This window comes from Mycteria americana, chromosome 9 (assembly GCF_035582795.1).
Source record: "Mycteria americana isolate JAX WOST 10 ecotype Jacksonville Zoo and Gardens chromosome 9, USCA_MyAme_1.0, whole genome shotgun sequence".
Lineage (NCBI taxonomy): Eukaryota > Metazoa > Chordata > Aves > Ciconiiformes > Ciconiidae > Mycteria > Mycteria americana.
This window is the reverse complement of record NC_134373.1, coordinates 14142082-14159557: the sequence shown is the minus strand read 5'-3', so window position 1 is coordinate 14159557 and position 17476 is coordinate 14142082. Positions and strand designations below refer to the sequence as shown.

General features: G+C 46.5%; 1 protein-coding gene across 6 annotated transcripts in view; it reads right to left on the bottom strand.

Annotated features, from left to right (window-relative positions):
• Positions 1–8026, bottom strand: part of PLEKHM3 (pleckstrin homology domain containing M3) — a 95886-nt gene extending 87860 nt beyond the window's left edge. For 4 of the 6 annotated variants that reach the window (XM_075511419.1, XM_075511423.1, XM_075511424.1 and 1 more), the window contains exon 1: positions 6468–6760. The gene's annotated coding sequence lies outside the window, so the exon portion shown is untranslated. Of the gene's footprint in view, positions 1–6467; positions 6761–7037; positions 7118–7263 lie in introns of those variants that run through there. The other 2 variants (XM_075511420.1, XM_075511421.1) reach the window with 1 other exon arrangement.
• Between the last annotated feature and the right edge of the window lie 9450 nt (positions 8027–17476).

Here is a 17476-nt window from a genome sequence, read left to right as displayed (position 1 = left end):
TGTCTAGGAACCAGTGACTGAAGAGATCCATTTAGCTCACCAATCCATACAAAAAGTATTTATAAAAGAAGCACCTTTCAGTTTGCTTTCCTAAGGAAACAGGGTTTGTGCCACCACCCTACCTACCTGCCAGTTATTCTCCTTCTCTCTCTTTCTTTTGAACTGTACAGGTAACTTCAACTAGATGTGACAAAGCAGTGGTGTCCTTAAAGATGCAGTTCGTGAACTGTTGTTCAACACTGGACAGGAAACAGGCCCAAACTCACCCTCCTGCTAAGGGAGAAGCAGGCAAAACTCAGTCCCTTATCCTTTTCAGGAGGCCAGTGCCACCACATGGGTCTCCAAATTAGCCACAGCACAAGTAGTTAGTGTGAGATGGATCTGAAAACACTGGGAAGTAGAGGAGGAAAGCAGAAAGGAGCAATAGGAGGCACCACACAACTTGATAAGCAATCTTGTTGGTTTTGGTGCTTACAGGACCTCCTCTTCAGTATGCTGGTAATAGAGATGTATAAAACAATGAGTGACACACAATGGATAAACAGGGACTTCCCCTTTTCTCTTGTATTTGGAGACAGAATTAGAAAGGAACAATCAACGATGTTCACAAGCAATGCGTTCAGGAGGAAATGCATAAATGAGAGGAGCTCTCAGCCAGCAAAAGATAGCAAAAGGCAGGTAATAATGTTAAAAGTCCCCCAAGTCTCATTGATTCCTAATGACTCTCAGGCTCAAATTTCTGGCAAAGATTTGGGTGTTTTTGAGAATTTTATCTCAAGAGCAGAAGAGGAGTTTTAAAAGTTATCTGTATGCAAATAGAGAGCAGGGGTGCCTCAGCCACTGGAGAGCTTGCTCTATCCCCTTCTCAGCACCCTGGAACCTGCTGTGGGAACCAGCTCTGCTTATCTTGTACTGCATTGCAACTGTGGGCTGAAACTCCAATGCCAACAAGGAAAACAGAAAGAGATGTGCTTTCAGTTGGGTAACAATTTGGTAGCAGAGCAAACTGAAGTGGCCTCAGGGACCTTTATTTCTGTTATGTTGCAGGCCTGGACCACTACAGTCTAGTTTATGGGCTGTGACAAGCCTGGTCTGAACAACAGGTCATCTGAAGAAAAGATACAGTACAGCCTCTTTGAATACAATCCACTGGGGCCGGAGCAGCTAGTACCTAATGAGCTTTTCTGCCTGTCAGTCTGAGCAACCTCAGCCTGTGACCTGAACGTCTCCCACTGGCACCTTGAACAACCACTGCTACAAGGATCTCTGACTAGCTCTGTGGGTCACATCAGCCAAGTATTGCCCAAAATCTAAATGAGACGCACTTAGGTCAATGACAGTCCCTGAAAACCAGGCTCTGCTGTGCGAATCCCTGAAAAAAGCTATGAAGCTGAAGATGTAGGTGCTACCTTTTAGATAAGAAGTTAAGCTGTATTTGTCAGGTGGGCACACCTGAATGGGTAGAAGAGAGAATGAGGATGCACAGATGGCGGACTGTCACACACAAGTCTTTACCATTGCCTATGCACTTCTATACATCGCTGGCACAGGATGCTTGCAGAAAAAGTTGAAGAACTGACAGTGGCAGCACAATGCAAGGTACTGCGGAGTGCCCTCTTTCCAGCATCCCCCTGCTGTAACTAGACAGGAGATGATGCTTTATTTATTTACAGTACAGCAAGGCCTACTCAGGAAACATTCCACATCTTGTTCTGACCAGAAGCTCTTTCAAAGCATGATGGCATCTAGGTCTTTCTCCCAGCCAGAAGCCCTGTCTCCCTTAGCTGTAGAGGAAGCATAGTATCATAGCTGCTGTGCTTGAAGGCTCAGCAACGTCCCCAGTCAGATCCATAGTACTGCATGCCATCCATATGTAACCAAAGAGCAGTCCTGGTTCAAAACACTTGTACTCCAAGCAGTTACAAATCCCATACATACAATGGCCAGTTCTCTGAGCAGCAATTGAAAGCTGCACACCTGCTTGCCTCTCATACTCAATTTGGAGAGGGAACTGATAGCTAGGAATTTCATAAGGGACAATTGCAGGGAGCGAGTGTCAGCTGGGACACTGTCCCCGTGCAAACTACCACATTTCCTTGTATCCTGGCTGTATTTTGTTCCCTCAGCACACGGCAAGCCTCCTCCCCCAGTGATTCCAAAACCCCAGGTGACCTACTGCTGTGTACACCAAGTGAGCAACACAGCACACAAGCTTGTTAGATTCATCATTTAAATGTCTGGATGAAATTTACAGTGCCTCACAAAGAAGATAAAACTACAAGAAACTTTTCATATGGAACAGGGGATCACAGTTTCAAAGAGCTTGCCATATGATAGTCAATGGTTGGTTCAACATGGCCTGGATAATTATCTTTAGATCACATTTTTAAAGCCCCTCTTCAAAAGCCTCTTTCCCCAATACACAACTGAGAAATTAATTGCTTAAAATTTTCAGACGATCCTAATTTTAAAGTGTCTCACATAAATACCTTCTGACTGATATTCCTGCACAAAACCACTGACAATATTCAGGAAAAGCTCACGAAAACTGGAGAGACTTTCTGGTCAGGAATGCTTGGCTATAGGGCCAGGCATTAGACAGGATAACTGTGAATGTAAGTACAACCATTTCCATGTTGCAAACCCACCTGTTTGCTATAGTCTCATTGCCCTTAAGGATGAAATCAACCACCATCATTTATCAGCGAAGAAGAGCTTCCACATCCTGTCTGCTAGACCTAGGGAGGGGCAAAGAGCAGGAACAGCTGCAATTAACTTGGTGCCTAATTGCAGTCAAGCTATAAGACAGCAGTGATCTCTTCCACACTACAGAAAGCAAACCAAAACAAACAACTGAGAAAAGATGAAATTAAGAAAGAGGTGAAACCAGGGAGGAAGAAAAATGCCATATTCTGTGAGGGGAAGCAGACCCTTAGCAAGGATACATGAGTCTCACTCTGTGAAGCATAGATTTTCCCCAACTGCTGATCTGACCCAGTGCCTTTAACAAGGAAGCTCCCCAGGCACCCTCCCTGCGTGGGGAACGAACACATCACAGCCACAGAACAGCTCATCCAGTGATGAGCACACAGTAATGAATAATAAACAGTGCTTATAGTATACATTATCTTTAATTTTAACTGCACTTCAGAAACAGTAATTAAAACACAAGAAACTCTAAGCTGAAAAGCGCACAACAGCCTGCTGCACCAGAACAAAGTGGGTCCAGAGGGTGAGGAGGACCCAGCAGTGGAGGAAGATGGACCACAGAGAGCTTTTCTTTTCCGGAAAATGACTGCTGTACAGCTCTCCTGAGATCTTTATCACTGACTCCTTTGCCTTGCAGCCACCTGACACACATCCCTCCAGGCTGGGAGAGTAACAAGGGGCTGTATCACTTCCTGTGGATGAGTAACCATTTGCAATCTCAGTAGCTGGACTGGGACTCCGCAAAGGATGAAGGACCCTTGGCAAGGAAAGGAAAAGAAAGCAAAGCAGACTGACCGGAGGGAAGTTAGCTGATGGTGACACACAGCCCAGGCTGCCAGCCCGCCAAACCCATCAGCACGTGGGCACCTTCATAGGTTACATCAGACTAAAATCCAGACTACCCCCTTGTGCATGCTGCTTGTTGGCTGGCTGACCTGCAGGGAAGGATGTCAGGCATAGGGGAACAGAGGCTCTCCTGCATCCTAGCACCTCCCCTGTAGATATCTGGATGCAAACACCTCAAAACCACACTTCAGGCACAAAATCCACGTGGACAAACAGAATGAAGCAGTACAGTGATTTGGCCTGAGGCACGGATGCGTGGTCTTAAACATACCTGTAGTCTCAAATAACGACCCAAGGGAGGGTGAATGATTCCTGTGCTTGGGTTCATTTGCTTTGTGTGTACAGGTTTGTCTAAAGTTGTGTAACTTGCATTTTATATGCTGCCCTTGACTACAAAAACTCCTGCTTGTTCTGCCAGGCAGACAGACACCACAAAACAGCCTGTTACCTCCTGAGTTCAGCACAAAGAGTACAGAGACTGTCAGTGAACAGGGTATCCAAGAGGGGCAACACAAACCTCCAGTACAAGAGGAAACATGATTGAACTGGACATTCAAGAAACAGCAAACAACATGACTCAGTCTAATATTTCTAATTGTACCTGCCACGATGTATCAGCTTGTCTCCTTCTAGGATGTGGGGGAACTTTGTATGCGTCAGGTGAGATAAAACTTTTTTTTCTTTTTAATAAAATTTCTGATTAATGCAAACTGAAATTTTACAAGTATCTCCCTACTCCACGCTTTCTAAAACTACACTGAAGGGAAAAGACAGCCAGCCCTTAAAAGCTTGACTCTTTTTTTTTTTTTTCTAAAGAGATCAGAAATTAAGCCATTTTCCATTTGTCCCTGTGAGTTCTGAACAGAAATAAAAGGCACATTTTGTGCTTGGGGATGTTGCTCCTCCAGGACTCATTTACAGAGACTGCTGTAAAGCAGGCTGCTGAGCTTTCAGCTGTTGTGTGCAGCAATGTCCTGCTGCACCTCGAGGTGGCCGCATTTAAGCAATGAAGGACATACGGAAGGGGGGCAGCCAGATGGAGACATTTATCTCCTTACAACTAGGACTCAGAAGATACTTTGGGACCTTTCTAGATGAAGCACTAGCTGGTATAAATAGCAATATAATAACTGAATCCTTTACTATCTACGCCAGACTACAAAATTAATTTTTACTTAGCTCTGCAGGGTAGTTTCTTTGAGGCACACCAAGCAGAAAGCAATGATCAGGCTCCAGCACAGCCCACAGCTGGGAATAACAGCTGCCATTGCCTCAGAGGCCAGAAGGAGGATAAGAAACACAGCACCTCCCACAAGAACATGGGAGACATTTCTTCCCCAAGATCACGGCACGATCTTAAGAAAATATACTTGACATCCAAATCTGTCCAGCACACAGCTTTCTGAGCAGCCCTGATCCACGACTGTAGCCAACCCGTGTCTCTAACCATGGTACCCAAAGAGCTCAGCTGGGACAGTACAAGCCTTTCTACAGTGAGACCTGGATTTCCCATAACTATTAGCGGTTGAATGCTGGCATTGATGGAAATACCGTGTTTAATATCAAACTCATTTCGAACCTCAAATTAAGCCTTCCTCTTGTCTTTCAAACAGCCAGGACCACAGTGGTTTGGCACATTAATTATCAGGGGAAGAGGGGCAGGGGAAGGAAAGGAAGCAATGATCCAAATAATGCTGAAGTCCGGCAAAGTACCACAGCAACCCAAACCCTCAGGTCCTGGCAGCCCTGCCACAACAGCTGACCCCACAGGCTGGTTGTAACCACATGTACCGCTACAGAGCCACGTGACTACTCAGCACAAACGCCTGCTGTTTTCTAAACTGAACTATAACTTTATTACAGAAGATCTTAGCAGAAGCCCAGTAGAAACCTCAAAACATCTGATGAAATGTTAACATATAATGTGACTTCAGTCCGATAAGGTTCTGCAGGAATGATGTATCTACCTACTGTAGACTGATAAGATCTTTCACTCTGCTATGTAGTGCTCTGTTTCACATTTTAGATTTCTGATTTTTTTAAATCCCAAATTTAATTCACTAATTTTGGATAAATAAGCCTTGAACGTAGCAAGATGAAAACTACTGTTGCTTAAAGTGTATGGGTATTGGTCCTACTAAGATTCACATGCTTTCTTATTCTTACATACTGTGATTCTTTGTAGTCACTTAGTGGGATTATGCAGTGCCTAAAATTAGATTTGTCTGTAAATCTTTGTAGGATCAGGGCCATAAGTGAATGTTTGCAGAACAGAAAACAGATCAGGAGCCAGTCATGATTCCTTACACAAACCTAATCTCGAGTAATTCTTCCCTTATCTTACCTTGCAATGCCAGTGATCCTAGCATCTCTGCTGATACTCCAGCTAGCACACATTCCCACATAATACATACTCTCCTGTCGGGCCTATTTGATTCCAGAAGGTGTAATTCCACTGGCTGTGTTTGGGTGCTTGCTCCGTAAAAGCAGCAGTTTTACTGCAACGTAAGAAGACCACGGCATTATGTCATACCCTGGGCTATTAAAATAGAGAGTGAAGCCTGCACACTGTGCCTACGCGTACCGGAGTTTGATTCTACCGACGGGGAGCAGCCCGAATCCCTGCTGAGATCGTGAGCGGCTATGGGTGGGGAAAACTAAAGCACAGGGCCTTTCTGTGCACACGGGAACGTGTCTTTCCAGAGGGGCACATGACTACAGCCGTGTTTGTGCTAAAAGTGCAAACACAGCCGCGCCCGGGTCCTCGCACACAGCCCGCATACGCGCTCGGCGGGCAGGCAGCACGGCGAAGGCTGCGGGACGCCCGGCCCGGCTGCCCGCCCCGGCGGCGCTGGGGAACCTCGCAGACCCTTCAAGCCCCGAATCGACCACGGACCAAAGGGAGTATTTACCTGCCGCCCGGGGGCCGCGCTCTGCCGGTGCTCCGAGGAGGGGCTCCCCGCGCTCGCCCCGGCCCGGCTCGGCGCGGAGCGGAGCCGCCGGCGCGCAGGCACGGCCCCTCCTCGCCACCGCGCTGCTGCCGGGCGGCGGGGCCGCGTCCTGCCGCAAAGCCGTCCCGGCCGCCGCGGGAAACGGCTCCGCGGCACCAAGGTTCCTGCCGCCGCCGCCGCCCGCCCAGCCGGGAGCCCCGGCGCTCGGGGAGGCCCGGGCGGAGCTGCCCGGGCAGAGCCGGCAGCCGCGGGCAGCCCTGCGGCCTTGCGCCAGCGCTGGTAGCGGCGGGAGGGCGGCTCGGCGCCGGGTCACCGCGTGTCCCGGTAACCCGCCAGCTTCTTATTTCCCCTTAAAAAAATAATAACGGAAAACCCGTCAGGTTTTCCTATATAAACATAAGGGGTAAAGTTGGACCTTCCCATGTTTAAAGCAGCTGGGACTCTCAGGGAGCTGATACTGGACTTCAGGAGAGATGGAAAACGCAAAATCCTAAACGGATTTTTAACAATCCCAAGCGCAAGCACACTTACCGAGGCGTGAATGCTGCAGGGAGCCGCACGGCACGTGAATTCATATCGCTACAGGGCAGCAAAAAGATCTCTGGCACAACCTGTTACCCAAAGAAAACAAAAAGTTATAAGACAATTACAAATCGCTTATTTCATTGGTATGTAGCACGGCACCCCACCCAACAATACACATCCGGTAAAAATAACCTCATGGTGAGAAATACACATGTGCAGACGAGGGATGTACCTGAATTTTGATGTCTGGTGTACGCAGACCAATTCTGAATAGCACCATGTACACATTTAAAATCACAGACGCTGTGCTGTTTCACTGACTGCGTCCCAGGGGAGTCAGCGGTGCTGCGCTGAGCAGCAGAGACAAGGTTAGTGCATGAAAACGTGGTGCTGAACCAAGTCCATAAAGAGGATTCACAATCCACAACAAAAGGCAGGTGTTAGGTTAGCTTCCATCCTCCCTCAGTAGTTTTTCCTCTCATCATCACACCCCAACCATTTAGTATATACTGCAAAATGTGACTGGCACAATTAACAAAGTTGTGTTCATATGGGTTACCTCATTTCAGTGACACCAAGGATGAACGAGAGCCTTTTATCTGACAGTTTATCTGACAAAATTAATTAATCTTGGCCTTTACAAATAATATATTATTAGAGCACCATACATTTCAAGTCCTCCTCCTAAAGATGAATGGCTTCTTCACTGGGTAACAGTCCAAGATTGATCTTTTTATTCTAATTCAACTGTATGCACCGTGATCCCTCAAAGGACGAGGCAGTATCTTCACTTGATGTGTTATTTATCACCATCCAGCCTTTTCTCAAATGGTACTGAGACATTTATCTCTTGGGCTCCTCAGAAGGAAAGAGGCTCTCTAGGACTCCCGGGTCTGATGATGCTTCAGAACTTTGCCTCTCTGCCAACTATGAACTACGAGTTCCCCTTCCAGGCCCAGCATACACGTGCGGGAGGCACAGGGCACGCTGGTCCATCACCTGTGGAGACACGAATGTCAAGGGAGGAGAGCAGGTAGGCAGTGTAAGCTGCACTCAAAAGAGAAGTGTAAAAATCCATCCCTCCCCTGGTTCTGATTTCACTGCTGTGTTGAGGAGAAATTGCCCATGTTTAACATTACACTCATACTTAGATAGTTTTCTGGGAAGTGGCCCATATATCATTTTCCACCTGTAATGGAAAAGTGATTTCAGGCTGCAGAAGGGCATAGATGTCATTTTTTTTAAGGGGAGGACAGCAGAGAGGCCTTGTTCAAGAACAATCACCTTTCTGATCAAAAACAGACTCCCAGAGACACTTGGTAGCCATAAATCTGGAAGGACAGTAACCATGTGCCATGAACCCAAAACGATCCCAGTTGTCTTAGCAGCCAAGTCAAGTCCCAGGCATGCAGTGCAGTCAGGCACTATTCCTGCCCCTCTCTTTTTCCTAAACCCTAGTATGTCCCACAGGGCTCCTTGGGACCCCATTTGCCAAACACATCCAGGCATGGCAATGGTTCACATTGTGCAATCCCCAGCACTTTGCTGTGCAGGAGATGGGAAAGGCACCTCCTGCCAGGGCTCCATGCCCTGCCAGATGCTTCCCAGCACCAAGGGCCCCCCCCATCCTTGCGGCATTGCCTTGTGCAGTGCGGGGGTCTGTAGGAAACACTGTGTTCCCTCAGGAAAGAGGGGGAACACATAGTGAAAGCGGCCGATACTGGTCTCTTAATTTTGTCCTTCTCAGCCCCCTAAAGAGCACTTTTGTCAGCTCTAGATAGACCTAACTCTGTTCTTTTCTGCTGGAAACCCTCTGCAAAGGTACTGGGATGGGTAACACTTTCCATTTCCTAGGCAAAATGCAATTAACATGCACCTTTCTTACACTGGCTGCTAGGGAACAGTTTGGGTTCAAGTTTTTAATTTTCCATTCTGTCTGAGAAGCACTTTATAAACAATTGTCACCCTTTTATTGACAGGAGGAAGAGATTACATCCCCTTTCTAAATCACATTTTTATATCTGTGATCCATCACACATCCCTCTACCACAGCTTAAAACAACTGAATCTGAGAACAGGTGACTACATTTTCTTTCTCTAGTCTGGAGAGATTTATCTTCCTGCAGTCTGTGTGCCAGTGGAAAAGAGTAAATGACCAATGTTATCCTTCAAAGCTGCAGGATAACGTGCTTTAATGCTGAAGAAATACGAACCTTGGAAAAAAATTTGTTGTTATTATTATATATATTTAGGAACGCAAGTTCCAGATTTTGCAATTTTCACTGTTTAAGTGTATCACCATCCTCTAACGTGAAATCACGAGCTGTTTCAAGCAGGATATACTGGTTAAAGACGTGGAAGTGGCTAGCCAACAGAACCTTCTGCACAGCTTGACTTCCAGCTTTGTCCCCCTTTCTCGTCAACCATAACCATATGGCCCAAAACTGAGCAGAGTGCACACAGCCATCTGGTGGTTAACTACAAGTAAACAAATTGTGCCCTATAAGTCCACGCGATGAAGACATAAAGGAAATCTCATCTTCCTTCTACTTGGAATGTCTCAAATGTCAGCTTTTTCTTAGCTTTTAGATTATTGTTCTGGAAGTCTAGAGACTTAACACCAAAAGAGGGAGAAAATGGCTCTATCTGTTAACACTTAGAAACTTAACTTAGCTGCTTTCCTTGTGGGAGAGTTTGCAGGACCAAGTACTCTTCTTTAGATCTGAACATCTCCCATGAGCACTGCAGAATCCTCTTCCAAAGACCAGATCATTGTACCATGTATTCCTGAGTTTGGCTCCTGTTGATAAGAATCCAAACATCTTTCTCAAACTGGGAAACTCTCAAGAACCCTCTGAGCACATCCCTTGCTGGCATAATGGGGAAGGAGCAATGCCCATTTGTTGTGGCCATTGACAGACTTGCCAGTTCACACCAGCTGAGCATTAGACCCACTGTCTTTCCCCGCTGCCTCTGAAGAAGGGGCCTTTTTCACACATTTTAATTACTGACTCCCTACATAGAAGCTATTACCTCACAGAAAGGCCATTAACTGGCACGTTCAGCACAAGATGAAGCCTTTCTGATAATTGTTCCTTGAGTTCATGTTTGTGAAAATAAACACCATCAGATGATTAAATTAAACACCGCAGCCAGCCCAGCTATACACTATTTTCACTTATCATGCAGAAGGAGAGATCAAAGAGAAAGTCTCGGGTAGAGTTATTCCGACTTCTCCAAGTTTGGTTGATAGCTACCTATTGAACACACTAATTAGCTTCCGGCTTGGGGTGTGGAGCACAAAATTAACCCTCCCAAAATTGGGCAGTATAGCCATTGTCATGCTCTGTAATCAACTGGATGCAGAGGGGTGACTGTCACCTCATTTCCTCTGTACGGTAAAGCAGCAGCACAGCCTGATTCTGATTTTGGAGACTCTTGGGCCTCCGTCCCCTTTGGTGTCTTGTGTGGGTGCAAGAGGAGAGCCGTGCCTGGGGAACACGAGGAGAGGCTGGAGGCATTCCTCTCCTTCAGTCCTGCGGGGTTCTGCCCCCCAGCTCTTCCTTCCCTTCCCTTCCCTTTTGGCGAGCAGACAAGCCCGTCCCTGCGCTCCTGCGGCGAGGGCCTGCACGGCTCTCGCAAGCCCTCTGGCTCGGGTGCAGCTTAAACAGGGAGATTGTTTCCGAGATGGACTTTCGCCCAGCACTCGCCTGCTTTGCTTTCGTGGGCCGTGGAGGGCAAGTGAGGCGAGCGAAGCGGTGGGCAGCGTAGCCCGGTTCCCACTGCGGGCCCGCTGTCCTCCCCGTGAGCACACACACCCGCACAACCAGAAAGCTTTGCTATTCTTCTGCTAATGGGATTGGCACCGCTTAAAGCAGTCTGCGAGGGCATTGTCTGCAACCACAGCAAGAGAAACATTATTCAAAGGCCATTCAGGACCCAAAAGAAGCGGCAGAGCAGAGTAATTATCGGAGACTCTCCATTAACGAGGGCATCTTTGCTCTTTGTCTGTGTTGGTTTAATAAGGGCCACTAATGGGGCCGGGGGAGGGGCCCGCTAATGCTTCTAAACAAACCTCCTTCCCCCCCCCCCGCACCGTGAGGAGAGCTGCCTTTATGGGCACTGACAGCCGAGCTGGGAGTTACCATATTGCAGAGTGACCTTCGGGAAAACTTAGTGTGAACCCAGCCGCTTTCAGCCCCATCCCCACCGAGCCGCTGGGAGCATCGTTTGGGTAGCTGTTCTCTTTTTAGCCTTTCCATATTTCCCGGTGCTTGCCAGGCCCTTTTATACACTCCCCCGCCGACCTCTCTCATGTCATCCTGTGACCCTTCATGGCTGGACACGACGGCACGGAGTGGCAGTAATGAGGGACGACAGTGCAGATTAAGTTCTCGCAGCAGAACCTGGGGCTGCTGTCCGTTATCCAGCAGCTGCGACTGGGAGATGCTGCTGGGAAGGCAGGACCGGAGCAGCCTCCCCTCCCCACACCACTGGAGAAGGCAGGCTGGGATCTAGCACAGGCCAATGTCTCCTACCTCCTGGCTGTGGGCGCTTTTCTGGTGATGGAGAGATGGACTGAGGCAAAAGCCAGCATGAACCTCCATCCCAAGATCCTTCAGAGCCACTTTCAGGAGCATGCAGCTAGAATCCTTCTGAGGGCTCCTAGACTGTCCCCATCTTCAAACACCAGTTGTAAGGGGCCAACTTCTGAGGCAGTTTGCGATATTACAGGGTCAGATGCACGCTGGTGACTTAAACAGTGAATGTGGACAAGAAGTCTCAGGAGGTCTCTGCAAAAGACAGCATTCAAACAGTGAACTGTAGTGACACACATATATGAATAATGAACGATATAGCCTTTTTCAGCTACAGTGTGCAAGGTGTTGTGGATACAAGGTTGAGAACAGCTAGACTCATTTTTAGCCAATGAGAAACTAAAGAACAATAAAAGGAAATTATTCCCCCAAGTTTGTGCAGGTCTTTTACTGAAGCCAAGCCCTGGCCATTGTGCTATTCTACCTCACCTTCAAATGATGCACCCCTAATGGACGGTTGTACCGTACAACTGGCCCATGGACTGCAGAGACAAAGCAGTGCCTGCGTGCCTGTACACCTGTACATGTGCATGTCAGCAGTCTCAGGAACAGGCACTGGTGAGCCACCCAATGTCAGTGCTGCCTCTTTTGTTATGAGAAATGGTTTTATTCAGCTCAGGTATGGAATGACAAACTTCTCTGTACAGGTGCCCACCCAGCCCTCTCCACTTAGGCAAATGTCCTGGTGCTAAAGGTTTATCACAAGCAGAGGAAGAAAGATATGTGGAAACTCCTCACTGCTTAAACCACAAGACTCTGGTCTGAAGAAACAGACTCCACACAGCATTTCACCCTTGTTTCCTGAGGGCTTGGTAGTTTTGAAATTTTCATGATTTTGGCCTTTTCCTTTCAACATTTCACCACTAACTGCATCTCTTGTAACAAAAGAAACTTTTCATAGGTGCTCCTCTGACTCCTCTCTATAGGATCAAAACATCTCAGAACCTTGCAAGTCAAAGAGAGAGCAATCACCCTTTACACATCGAGAGCTAAGTCATAGGGAAATGTAATAACAATACCTGAGGTCATTCTTGCCATGGCAGAGCTAAGAAGCGGATACAGTTCTTTCTCCAGAGTCTCACTACAGTGTTCTGAGATCAGTGGTATTCCTTCTCCCTCTTTTGAAATGTCTGGAGGATCACACTCCTGAAACAGAAAATCAGTCCTATTTTCAGCATTTCATTCTGCATGTTAGTCAAAGTTTCTGTTCGTATTCTCTTTTTCTTTTTAGAGGAATAATCATTAAACATATACAGAGGAACTGCCTTTGCCTGTGGATTTTGCAATCTAAATGAGGGCGTTAATACACTGATACATAAAGCAATGGGTTACTAGGAGCACATGACCTGGCCTCTGATTGGTGTGGGTTTTGCTTTCTAAGTGTCTTTAAATGTCATCCTTCTTTGCTACTAGCAGATAATACAGTCAGCTTTGTTGCAGACGAAGATGATATTTGAACAAAAACAAAAGAGTGACTCAGAAGGGAGACTTGAGATCTCACTGATATCCAAAGCAAGGGGAAATGAATGGAGAGGTGGGAAAAAAAAAAAAGTTGGTTTATGGCTTAGAAGATATGGGTACCACAGAAAAAGCAATTGCAGCATGGGAAAGGAGGGATGGCCAAGGCAGACAAAGAGATTTGTCATGAGAAAGGGGAGTTTTGAGACCCCGTATGAAGGAAAACTCAGCGAGAAGCTTGTGCATGGCAGGCTGAAATGAGATGGTCCTGTGGTAGAATGGAAGAGAGCTCGCAGCAGTGATGGAGGTAGGATGGGCAATGAGAGGCTGGTGGGTCTATTTCTTAGAACTTCAGCCAGAATAGTACAGTTGAAGGTGAGGCATCTAGTATGAAAGAGATGGGAACACAGCAAATAAGGTCTCGGAACAAAAGTCTGAGAGCCATCACCTTGTCGGCAAGTCTTTGTCCAATTTATTCTCCTTCAGGTATAGTTCCTGCAGGGAGTAGGGAATGACTACCTTGGACCTTGTCAAGCCAGTTCTATTTAGATTTGCTCTTTAACACCTATAGTTCAGTACAGGGATATTTTCTCCCCAGTTTTCCCTCCTCTTTTTGTATTAATTCTGCTCACATTTGAGGCTAACAGACAATGAGTGTAAGTGGATTCCTTCCAAGTTGCTCTACTTCACTCTACTGCTGTTATCCTGTCACACTTTAATTAAACTATCTAACTGAGATCTGATCTGAATCCCACTAAAACAATGAACTGCATTGGCTGTGCAGTTTTGGATTGTGCCCTGAATTGTGTTTGAGCTCATTAATGTAGATTTGAGCCATTTTTTTCAATTGCACCCGTGCCTTGAAACCCAGGGGAAAATGAACAGGAGTAAGGAGGAGTAAAAGATGCCTTTCCAGAAAATCGTTTGAGTATGTTTGCAAACTACTGCAAGCAGAAGACATATTGAAATATGGGACAGGAAGCAGCTATTAATCTCTGCAAACACATCCTGGTTTAGTTCAATGTAACTTCCCTGCTTTGTCTTCGTATCCTTTCAGCTCTTCTTTCTCTACAAAACAGGTCTTGCTTTGCCAGCTTAGCAAATACCTTTCCCTCTAATGCCCTCAACTGGCACTTGCTGCGCCTGCCCTCTGCTTTTCATTCCTGCTGGCCATTCTCCTGGCCAACAACAGTGGTACAGGGAAGAAGTACTCACCCGCTTAGCAGCCAGCTAGACCAAGGCCCCACAAGAACAGGGGGGACAGCAGCAATTGTGTGACATTTTTGCCTGTCCATGCAGCCCCATTTGGAAAGGTTTAAAGACAGGAAGGCCAGATTAGGGTGGTGACTTTCTGCCTTTACTCCTTCGGCATGCCATGGGCTTCCTGTGTGAGTTTAGGCAAGCTGCTTCTGTCTCCACATCTCCATCTCCCTGTTCAGAAAGGAGAATGCTGCTGTGAGGATACGTTTGAGAACACTTAAACTCTACAGTGATAGGGACTGAGAAATTAAGTTGTTAATGAACTCATCTCCTGATCAGTCTGATATGGCTTCTGTATGCAAAGAATCTAAGAACTGGGATCGCCAGGGCACTGTGTTCAGCCTCCCCATGTTATGGGGATATAGGCAGCCTTAAGGGATGCAGCTGAATGTTCATTTCCTGACATGTCTTTGCTCTGCTTTCCCTGCCTGCCTTTGCTCCAGGCCCATCTTTCTCCTTGTCCTGGTCCCACCAGTTTCCTGGCCTTTCGTGGCCTGTTTTGGTGCAGTCCATGGTCTCTCCAGCTTCCCAGTCACAGACATTGACCTGATTCTGGTCTCAGGACACTGCTCACTCTCCCTGTGAAGCCTTTAATACAGCAGACAAGAGGAATATCTATACTATGAGACACACCTCAGTGCAGAGATCCCCTAGCCAGTGCCAATCCCACCAGCTTTGGAACTGGGAGTAATACAGACACCTCAGTGCTGTACAGCACTTAACTCACCTAGCTGTGGCACTGTGCTAGCAGCCATCCTGTACCCACAGCCTAGGCCAGTCCCTCTGCATAGCAGCACAACTCTGTGGAGCGCCCAGCCAATTCAGGGATCTCTCAAGGCATTGCTTGCATGCAATATAGATACAGCCTACGTGAGCTCCTTGCTGGGCAGCAAATGCTGTCGGAAGAAAATACTGAAGCTGGAGTGAGATCAGTGAACAGATGTTATACAGCAATGGCTTCCAGCCCCAGCTCCCCTGGAAAGGTTTGGATAGAGAGACCTGAAACTGATCCCATCTAGAAGAAGTCTGAGATGCCAGACCTTTCACAAATGTAATCTGCTGACTCTACTTTAAAAAAAATGCCTCTAACAACTGGCTATTGCTAGTTGTTGCTGCTAGAAACTTGCTTTTGTTTTCTCCTCGGAACAGAAGTTACAGCCAGACCTTCCGTGTCTGCCTCTGCACTCCTCTCAGTGACTCTTCATCTCAATGCTAACTTAATTAGCAAGTAGCAGAGTGGGGAAAGAAGCAAGATTTTGTTGCTGATGCATTCCTGAGATCTTTGGCTGATGTTGTAGCCATTCAGGTGCAGCTGCAGTTAGATACAAGTTAGAGCAGCCTCAAGGCTCTTTCTCTCTTCGGTATGAGGAGCAAGGGCATAAACGTGACCCACAGGTATACTTTCCCCATAGCTTGCAACTCCTATACAAATACTGTCCTGAGAGCTAAAATCCTCTTTGCTCCATGTATCCATCATTGTACACATGTTCAGAGTACATCAAAGAACACGATCAACCATTTTGTAAATCCTGAAGAGTATGTGCTATAATAGTCTCATCTTTTTTCATTTCAACTTCTATTGTTAGGGCACAAATAAAAAGATGGGGAAAAAAAAAAAAAAAAAAAAAGGCTGACAAAATTTACAGGGAACCCAGCTAAAGAAAATGCCATTGGTGTTCATGGAGATGAACCACTTTGGTGATAAAGGAACATGACTGCCTTGGCCAGAGGATTCTCTACAGTGTCACGTATAAGAGAGCAAATAACAGCATCTTTTGGTACTTGCTGCATCCTTTAAGAGTAAAGCCCAAGCAATCCAGCTTTATGCAATTACAAGATACTGAGGAGAAAAACTTCAGCCCTCTGCACCCAGGTATATCCTGGTATCATCTATTCCACAAACTAGACTGAGCTGTTAATCATAGTAATCATCAGCACTTAATGTTGGGAAAACTGTAGTAAATAAGCCCAGGTATCTATGAAGTCAACATACTGTAATGAGTACCCATCTTCAGCCCTTTGCAAGAGCCCCCTTGTATGGCTTCCTGAACAGCATCTATTCCAGCAGGAGAGCATGTTTCTGGCTGTCATATTCCACTGAAATCCCCCTACTGTGACTGGCATTTGAGTGATTATTCTGTGTCATATCTAATATCTACCTGTCTGTATGGTCCTTCCTATCTGATATATTGTACTTTCCCCACCACGGCTATTATGGTGAAGAGCAGGCTAAGGGCTCCCAGTTACGTTGATGCTGGCCTGACAGCACCTGAAAGCTCCTCAGAAGGACACTGCTCCCTCCTTGCTGATGTGGAAGTAAAGAGAAAAATCATGACACTGAACACTTCTCACACCTGAACTGGAAAGGGTCAAAGCAGCCTCACACTTCTATCCAGTGGTATCGCACTTGTTTAGCTTGTATTAAACACTTCACATTTAGAATAAACTAAGTTAGAAGAAGAACAGTTCAGCTGTATGTGCAGGAGATGGCTATTAAGTCAGTGTTTATGCAAGCCACCAGCACCCCTTGCCAGAGTGTGAGTCTGTGCATCACTGCCCTCTCCCGGGCAGATCTGCCCAGGCACCAACACGGAGCCCTGGTTGCCAAAACTCAGCAGAGCAGTTAATCTTGCTTTGCCTCAGGCATTCAAGGAATATGATTGTCCACTTACTCTTGCCCTGACACTTCCAGTAAGCTGTCACTGAGCATCAGTGACAGCTGAGCTACTTCTAAAGGAATAAGGATTTGTCAAAATATAATTAAACAGGATACAGGTAGTGCTCACTAGGATTAGAAGTCCACACGTCAAGAACTCCAAGTGATTAAATGGCTGTAATGTAAATTACATTTGCTCTGGTTATGCAAAGTTATCTTAACTAAGATATTTAAGCTAGCCCATTTCAAGCGTGGCTGCGTTTCAGCCTCCAAAGACCCCAGCTTCTGGTGGCTAATCTGCTCTCAACTGCCCTGTTACAGTGACACATCCCTCGTGCAGAAAAACAGGAAGGTGGCAAAAAAGTCAGCCAACATGTTTCAGGATGTTACCTTGTGCTTTCAAGTCTCCTCCTGGGCACTTTGGAAAACTCCCCTTGGAATACTTCTTTGAGCGTATATATATAAATTATACA